Source organism: Psammomys obesus, unplaced genomic scaffold (assembly GCF_907164565.1).
Source record: "Psammomys obesus unplaced genomic scaffold, mPsaObe1.curated_primary_1811, whole genome shotgun sequence".
NCBI lineage: Eukaryota > Metazoa > Chordata > Mammalia > Rodentia > Muridae > Psammomys > Psammomys obesus.
The window spans coordinates 10,478,899-10,487,537 of record NW_026592548.1 but is presented as its reverse complement, the minus strand read 5'-3'; positions in this window follow the sequence as shown (position 1 = coordinate 10,487,537).

Here is an 8,639-nt window from a genome sequence, read left to right as displayed (position 1 = left end):
AAAAAAAAAAAAACTTTAAAGTAAAAATTTTATTAAGACTGAGGAGGGTAAATTGACTCCACATTTTAGAAAATAAATTAAATGTAAAACATGAATATTGACAATGTTTCCACCCTAGGTCAAAGCTAAAAATCTTTGTATAACAGGAAGCTCCATGCATGGATATAACCTAGAACCCCTGCTCAGATGAAGCCCATGGCAGCTCAGTATCCAAGTGGGTTTTCTAGTAAGAGGAACAGGGACTGTCTCTGACATGAACTCAGTAGCTGGCTCTTTGACCACCACCCCTGAGGTAGGAGCAACCTTGCCAGACCACAGAGGATAACACTGCAGCCAGTCCTGATGAGACCTGATAAGCTAGTTTCAGATGGAATAGTCTAAGGACCTCTCCTATCAATAGACTTAGAGAGGGGCATGGAAAAAGATGACAGGGAGGATGGGTTTGGGAGGGAATGAAAGAGGAGGCTACAGCTGGAATACAAAGCAAATAAAATGTAATTAATGTAAAAAATTAATAAAACAGAAATAGAAATCAAGCCATATTTGTATTCAAATGCTCTCACTGGGGAATTATTCAAATCACCTAAATATCCAATAAATAGAAAACCCTTATAAGAAAGATACTGTATCTTATTATTTTGCTACAAATATGTTTTAATGTTAATTCATCCAATGAAGAAACTGGGGAGAGGTGTAGAGATCTTGCCAAGGATATGTTAAAAAAATTGGTCTTTTATTTCTTTTTTTATATTTATTATATTTATAATAAATATTTATATATTTATTTTATTTATAAATTTATAACATTTATTGTAATGCCAACAATTGGGTTATATATTACATCAAAATTGAAATTTCAGAGTTATAGTATATATTTCCACCAAAGAAGGAAGAATTTTGTCTGTATGGACAAATGCATGCACCCATGACCATGCGCGTGCACTCACACACAATCACACACACACACACACACACACACACGCACATACACACACACGTGCACTCTCAGCATTATAGTTGAATATATTAAATTATAAGTTTAAAAATAACACTAGTAATTTTGTAATATTAAATGTGTAGCCTTTGTAATATTTTATTCTGTATTTGCCAAAGACTTTCATGATTGCGTCTGGAATTTGTAATATTGAAAAATTTTGATTTCTTGTTTTTGTGACTGGTATCTTTGTAGATGAACTTTCCTAATCAACTTCTATTTCCCTGTGCCTTGGTTTCCACAGGAGAAGACAGAGCGATTGATGATGAACAGCCTCCCAGGGATGTGTCTGAGCGTTAGTTAATGTGTGTAAAGCCTCCACTGAGAATTGGGGCTAAGTAATGAAACAGAATCTCAGCATTGCATGATCATTTTTGTTTTCCTCAGTGCTCTCCAAGAGGCGTCTTGCCAACTGTTAAAGTTTCAGCTGCCAGAATGGGGGTGGGGGGTTCTCTTTTAATTTCGGAAAGAAAAGTGAGATTCTTGAACATCTGGGGCTCACTTTGGCATAATTCCAAGTGTACTTCTTTGGAATCAGGCACACAAAGTGTGATGGACAGCAAGCACTGAGGAATTCATATCCAATTTTAAGCCTGCTGTTTCAATTCATAATTTAGCTCACATATTAAACCTATTAGGAAAAGCAGAATATCAGTAACACACTTGAGATTTATTGAAGATTTTATGTGAGAAGATTTTGCTTCAAATAAAATCTCATTAAAAACATGTTATGGGGATTTGGCCAGCAGAATGGGATTCAGATTTTGGACAGCTCCATCCACTGTAATTTTCTGTAAATGCCATATCCAAGAAATGTACAAACATCTAAAACTGATTTTATAATACATCATTTATTTATTTATTTATCTATCAATTTAGTTATTTATTTATTTACTTATTCATTCATTAACTAATTCATTCTAAAGTATGTATTGGAATTGTGTGTACCTGTTCTAGTCACTCTGAGCAAATTTGTTATATGTAAGGATGAATGACAAACTCAAGAGCTCAAGTAATTTTGTAATACTAGCATTGGACCATTACAAGACAATCAAAATTAATTAAATTCTATCAACTTCAAATAGAATCTTCCTTTTAAGATTAAAGTGACTCCAGTAGTGGAAAAATCACACGTTTAAAAGTATAGGTTGATAAGAATTCTTCAGGTAGTCTTTCCAGTTTCAAGAAATTAGTTTTTATGAGAAGTAAGTAAAAAAGTGGAGAAGAAATAACACAGAATTCTCATCACCATGACCCAATACTAAGTCTTAGAGAAGTGAGAAAAATATGTATTGATTATTTTCCCACGTCTACCTTCTAACTTCTCACTCAGCCCCTTTGTGTTATCTCACAGCTGATGTCCTGGTCCTCTGCCTCTTAGAATATGTTCATCTTTCTTGCCACTTTCCCGATGTTCTCTGAGCCTTAAATGTAGGGATTGTGTTCTAAATGTATTAACTGTGAATGAGGTCTCCATGATCAGCAGACCTCTGCATTTTGGGCAGCTGTGACTTTCTGTAAAATCTCAGTCTACTGCAGAAAGAAGCTTCCTTGACAAAAAGTGAGAGAGCTACACCTATTTCTGGGTATAAGGATGAGCGTTTAAATGCAGTTAGTGATTATATTGATTTAGAAAACTGTTGATAGTGGGTTCTTCTCTAGTTATTTTCCATGGCCTCATTAGTCATGGGTATTTGGTTAAATTTCCAGTGCCAGGCATGAATTCCCTCATACTGAAAGGATCCTAAGTCTTGACGGTTGATGTTGGTTACAGCCAGGACATAAATACCATGCTTAGAGATACCTTGCCATGTTGGCCATTGCTGTGCTTTGTAGGCATTAAAGCTAGATAGGACTATTGATTGCTTTTCTCCCTTGGCAGTTTGAATGACTCCTTGCTGATATCTGGAGAGCGAGTCTTTAGTGAGGAAGCTTCCAGGTCATATTCCAATCATTTTTTCCCCCATCTTATCACTGAAGTGTGTGGTGTCTTCAGCAATATCCTCTTATCTTCTTCTGGAGGCACCAGAAGTATAAAACTATTCTATACTCCAGTTAGTTTCATTTTATATATTAATATTGAGATGAGCTATTTCTTAATCAATTGTGAGTAACTTATAGTATAGGCAGGACAAAATAAATAAATAAATAAATAAAGGTAGGACAGACCCGGGAAACCAGAAGCAAAGTTTAGCATGCAGTGAGATATAATAGGAAATATGTAAAAAACAATTACACAAGTACAAAAACTGAGAAGGACAAACCAGTTGTCAATATGTGAAACGGTACAGGGTGTAAGAGGACTTGGTGAGCAAGTAGGGGGCAATGTACGGGAATCCTACCACCCACAGAAAGAGCCAATCCTGACTGCTTGTGCCAGCTCTGATACGCCATCTGGGAGAGAAGTCAGAGGGTACAAATGAAATATGGCAATGACTGCTAGAGCAGCTCACTCAACATCTTCTGGACTGCAATCCTAGAACCACGGGTACCCACATACACACGTACCAAAATCACATACCACACTCACACATAACTAATATGAAGAGATAGCTTTAAAGTGTTTAATTCTATATGTGTGCAGAGAACACATTTGTTTACACTGAGGGAAACTTGTAATAAATAAGAAACTAGAGGCTCATAACACTTGTGCATTGCAGTGCAGTGTACTGCTCAAAATCTTTTTCTTCCTTGTCTCAGAGTAACACCTGAAACATGTTTATACCTGTTCTTGAATGTGATCAGCCTCAGTGGAATAAGAAAAACAGCACTCATAGTCAAACGGATGCAGTCAAAGCTTCATTTTGATATTTTCCCATATCTGCCAGGACATTCTGATTGCATTCACATTAGTAACATGACTCCATTGATTCACATACATCGTGTTATTGGCAAACAAGGATACCTGAGGGATGATCGCACTTTGATAGTAGAAGCCATTCATGAATATGTGAGGACTGCTGAGAATCTCAAGGTTACAGTCAAACAGACACAAACATGTCCTGAGAGTTTTGTGATTCTTATTAAAATTATCTACAGAGGTGATCTTTAAAGAATATGAGAATCTTAATGAATTTCTAGAGACACCTATAAAACGTCATTTTATTTTTCCTGGTAAAATGGTATCTAATACAGTCACATGTATCTCATTTGTTACAATTGTTAAGTTTTAAGATAACCCACCTAAAGAAAGTAAGTGATTTGTGTTGTGTTTTTGAGCTCTCTAATTTTATTATAAAAACAAATGTTGCAGAAGTATAGAAACAGTAATGTCAACAAACTTTTTCATACTACTCTGGGTGTTTGCTTGAAAACTGATATCAACTAGAGAAAGAAAGGCATTGCTTTGCAGTTTTTAAAGTAAAAGTAGGATTCTCCATAAATATAGAATGTTTTCCCATCTTCTTCCAGTTTTAGGATCCAAACTTTACATGTTTCTCCTCTCTGTACCCTATTCCTGCACTCCACCAAAAGCCTCACTTTGGATCCTAGTTACTGGGTGAGGTTACCATAACAGAAACTTTAGGATTTTCTTCAATCCTGACCTTAGGCTAGTCTCTGACAGCCAGAACTACAAGCTTCCTATTTTATTTATTTTTATTCTTATTATGTAAATTATATTCTAGGAACATCTTAGTTTCATATTTATTTGAGTTCTTAGCTGATTGGAATTAGACAGTGGTTAAGAATACATTGAACTGGGGGAGGGTCATGAGAGGAGAAAAGGGAGGGAGGGCAGGGTTTGGAGGAGACAAGGAAGGGGGCTACAGCTGGGATACAAAATGAATAAATTGTAACAAAAATTAAATTAAAAAAGTGTATAGGTCCAATTGTATCAGATTGGTTGGATTGAAACCCAACATAGTGTAACTTTCAACTAGATAGTCCTTTTAAACCTGATTTGCTTCATCTGTGAAGCAGGAAGAATCCACCTCTTGGTAATAGTGATACTTTTAGCTTAACATGTACAAATATGAGTAAGCAAAGGCAGGTTCTTGCAAGAGTTCCTCAGTGCACCTAAGCATTTGCTGTTTTATTATTATTGTTTAAGTTTGTCCCAGGATGCACCAAATTGAATTGGACAATGAGGTTGAGAGTCAAAGGGTTCTGAGCTTCAACTGCTCTTTTAGCACTGGGACAAAAATGGGTGCTTGCAGAAAAAAATACTTTTGGAATACAATATACCTATGAGCATAAAGTAATTTAGGTGTATACAAAATAAGCGACAATGTTTTGGATATCAAGTTTCCTGGTGAGTTACATTTAGTTTGGGTTTGGGAAGTAACATATTAAGAAAAGAAAGAATCAGAATAGGCAAAGGTGAAACAAACATCAGCAGTGCTCAGTAAATAAGAAAATTCATTTGTTCAGAAGCAGTTCATTCATTCACCAAACTTTGTACTGAGACTCTCATTGGTCAGTAATTTTTCTGACATTCACAGGACATTTGGCTGCAAGCATAGTCATCACTTTTATGATTACATGGTGCTCCTGGTATTTAGTGTGTGGAGTCATATAGACAGCTGAATATCTGAATGCCAGACAGTCACTCTCAACACAGAGCTACCTGCTCTATGCCAGAGCAGTAATGGAATAGAATAAAAACAACCTGTACTAGAGAATAAAGCCTGAACTGACACTGGAATGAGGACTGCATGCATAAGACATGAGTTATAACTGTCTTTCAGTAGCCTCACTACTCAATTATACTGTGTTGTGAATGTTGGCCATATGTAATTGAACAATTGATTTCCAAAAGTAGCATGATATTAGCATTTCATAATTGAAACACGAAAGAAAATCCAGCTTCTTTGGAGTGACTTCAAATCAGGAAAATCCCCTATTCCTCTATTAATGTTTTTCTCTTTCCCTAAAACCAGCTTCATCACCTTTAAAGCTAAATATTTTGTCCTTCTGGGTACCAATCAACATCTTCTTCAGCACTTTCTCTCTGAATCTTAGGGGCTCTTCCCTTAGCCTTCAGGCTCCCCTCTCATCTAGCAGAGGCTCTTGTGCTTTGAGGTGTTTCCTTTCCTTGATTCCTCTTAGTCTTAGAAAAAACCAGCAGTGGTGTGTGTCCATACACAGCTGTTTGCCTTTCTCAGTAATGGAAGACTCAAAGAAGCCACAGAGAAAAAGGAAGTGCTGTGCAGGGATCAGAAGGAACCCTACTTTGAAGGCTATGGCTTTTTAGTTAAAATGTTTCCCTAACAACACACGCCTGGCTGACTAAAAGGATGCAGGGGCATTTAGATAGCAGGAGCAACAAAACAATAGCCTTTGCTGCTTTTTCAGAAGAAAATCAAAGTATAGCTGAGGGCCCTCTACTTCCTGCTGATTTTGTTTTTCTAAACACCTGTATTGATTTCTTCTACCTCACAGATTCATAAATGTTATTAAAGATGAATGGCAGGTCTGATTTAAATTAAATGTCAGGTGGTTGATAGGTTTCATAATACTTTTTTTTAATGACATTCTTACCTGATTTGCTGTTAGAGGCATGCAGAACGTGGAATGCCAAATCCATGATGATATACCTTAGCAGAAAGCTGGAGTAACAGCACTCACTAATAAATAAGAAAGAGGATGGAATATTATACCTGATACCATTCTTCCCAGTTCCACACAGGCTAAATTTGGCAGAGCAGAATTCACACTATTGACCTTGCCATTCTTGTTCTTACCTTGGTTTTTAAAATCTTTAGTATAATTAGAAGTGTGTGTGTGTGTGTGTGTGTGTGTGTGTGTGTGTGTGTGTACGCAAGCATGTACAGGCACCTGTAAAACTCAGAAGACAACTTGTGGCAAGTTGGTTAACTGTGCATGTCAACATTATCAAACTCAGGTCAAAATCTTTCACAACAGAGCCACATTGCTTATTCCGTTCACACCTCTTTAAAGAGAATACTGTGTGACAAACATTCAATTCCTTGATGATTGAAAAAAGTCCTTATATCAGAAGATAAAAATTAAGATGAAGGGCTACAATTTATTAGGATCTATTATAATCCCTTCAGGACCAATGTCAACCTTTCAAAATGCCACATTCAGTGGGAGGGGGAAAGTTGTTACATTTTCCCCAAATGGCTTATCATCTGTTTTATAGGTCCAGAAGAGTGAAATAGACTTTTTGTGTGCTTAGGGGCACACAGCCTACTTCCTAACCCTTTCCTCTGCCCGGGTGAGTGTTCGGTGGATGTGACAGCTTCATCATCACTCATTTCTAAGTGGTTGCACTTGCACACTTGATGGCATGAAGTATCACCCCTGCACCATGTCACCCCCACCTGGAAAGCTCTCAGTTGACCAAAGGAAGAAGCAACTGCGAGTCTGGGAACTTGACTAGTTTATCCCTGGCAGACAATTTGTGTTATTTTCTCTTTTTGTGGAGTTCGCCCCATGCTGCTCCTTGCGATCCAAAGTACCACTTTCATTTTTCTGACAGTGCTCAGGGAGAACGCGGGCACACTCTGCCATCTCCATTTAACTGTGTGCGATTCGCCCCCCTGTGAATTATATCTGTTGAGTTTTCTTTTTCTTTTATCTTTTTCTTTTTCACTTTTTTTTATATTTTTTTAACCCCTGCTGACAAAACCTGAAAAGGCAACATACATCGTTAATAGACAGAGCTCCCTGTTCCCAGCAGGGTGACACAGATTCACTGTGTGCAAACACTCCTGCTTCCTAGGGGAGGGTGGGGGGAGGGAATCTGTCTTTCCGTCACAAGCTTATGGAAAAATCTTTCTGCTTCTCAGTGGACCCATCTATTCTCTACTCCAATTATTTATTTTCCAATAAATACAGTGTTATTGCCAGAATTATTGCATGTAAAATATACTTGGTGCCTACTTGTAGTGCATTGATTTTCCCCATCAGTTGAAGAATTAAAAGACAGGAGACAGCCCTGAGGCAAATGAAAGCTTACTGGTAAACATGGGAGCACAGAGTTTGGGTGACTGCTGACTAAAGGGGCTTTGGGCTTTTATTGGGTTCGGGTGTCTCATTCCATGATTGCCCCTCCTCTCCTTCTTCTATTGGTCTAAATGTGACTATGTATTTGGTCTCTTTTGCTGTCTAGATGTACAGAAATACTGTGTTTGCTCCTTGGATAAGTACAGGCCACCCTACGTTGTCTAGAAACAAGTACAAAAGACCTGCCCTGTCTGATGAAAAGTTGCCCGTTTTTCAAAGAAATAGAAACTTAATTGTGGGATGGAAAGACAAAAAGCGATAAGCCCCCTGAAACTAGTGTTATCTTATTCTCTCTTTCTTCACCTTGGGAGGGACAGGCTCATTTACACATTCTCTTTTTTTTCTGGGGAAAAATAATTTCGTTACAGGATGAGTCACTAAGAAATATAAAGGGATTGTCAAGAGAATTCAGGAGGTAAAGATGCCTGCTGCCAGATCATCCAGCCTGACTCAGCACTGGAACTCACATGGACCAAAAGAAAACCAACTCCCTCATATTGCTCTCTGGCCTCTATATATACACACATGCACACAAAGTAAATAAGCAACTCATAAAGGTAATTTCAGTTAAAAAGTCTTAGTTGCTCTTCAAATATTTTCACTTGTTTAATATCTAATTTTCCCAGTAGAATTTTAAAACAGTGCTATTACCTGTCATTTTAAAAATAATCTG